We start from the raw sequence: 861 nt of genomic DNA, 5'->3' as shown, positions 1-861 counted from the left end.
TGACAATGACAGTAAGTTTTGGTCTGAGGTACGTTACTAGGCCCTAACAATGACAGTAAGTGTTGGTTATAGATAGTGTATTAGTCACCTGACAATGACAGTAAGTGTTGGTCTTATATAGTGTTCTAGGCCCTAACAATACAGTGTCAGTCTGAGATAGTGTATAAGGCTCCTGACAATTACAGTAAGTGTTGGTCTCAGTTAGTGTATCAGGCCCCTGACAATGACAGTAAGTGTCAGTCTGAGATAGTGTATTAGACCTGGTCTTAGATAGTGTACTAGGCCCTTACAATACAGTGTCAGTCTGAGAGTATCAGGCCCCTGACAATGACAGTAAGTGTCAGTCTGAAATAGTGTATTAGGCCCTGACAATGACAGTAAGTGTTGGTCTGAGTTAGTGTATCAGGGCCCTGACAATGACAGTAAGTGTCAGTCTGAAATAGTGTATTAGGCCCTGACAATGACAGTAAGTGTTGGTCTGAGTTAGTGTATTAGGCCCTAACAATACAGTGTCAGTCTGAGATAGCGTATTAGCCCCTGACAATTACAGTAGGTGTTGGTCTGAGTTAGTGTATCAGGCCCAGTGTCAGTCTGGGATAGTGTATCAGGCCCCTGACAATGACAGTAAGTGTGAGTCTGAAATAGTGTATTAGACCCTGACAATGACAGTAAGTGTTGGTCTTAGATAGTGTACTAGGCCCTAACAATACAGTGTCATTCTGAGATAGTGTTTAAGGCTCCTAACAATGAGAGTAAGTGTCAGTCTTGGACAGTGTATTAGGCTCCTGACAATGACAGTAAGAGTTGGACTGAGATAGTGTATTAGTCCCCTGACAATGACAGTAAATGTCAGTCTTGGAC

The sequence above is a fragment of the Mizuhopecten yessoensis genome, unplaced genomic scaffold, assembly GCF_002113885.1.
Source record: "Mizuhopecten yessoensis strain PY_sf001 unplaced genomic scaffold, ASM211388v2 scaffold6277, whole genome shotgun sequence".
NCBI lineage: Eukaryota > Metazoa > Mollusca > Bivalvia > Pectinida > Pectinidae > Mizuhopecten > Mizuhopecten yessoensis.
The sequence above is the reverse complement of the archived record's forward strand: the minus strand, read 5'-3'. Positions refer to the sequence as shown.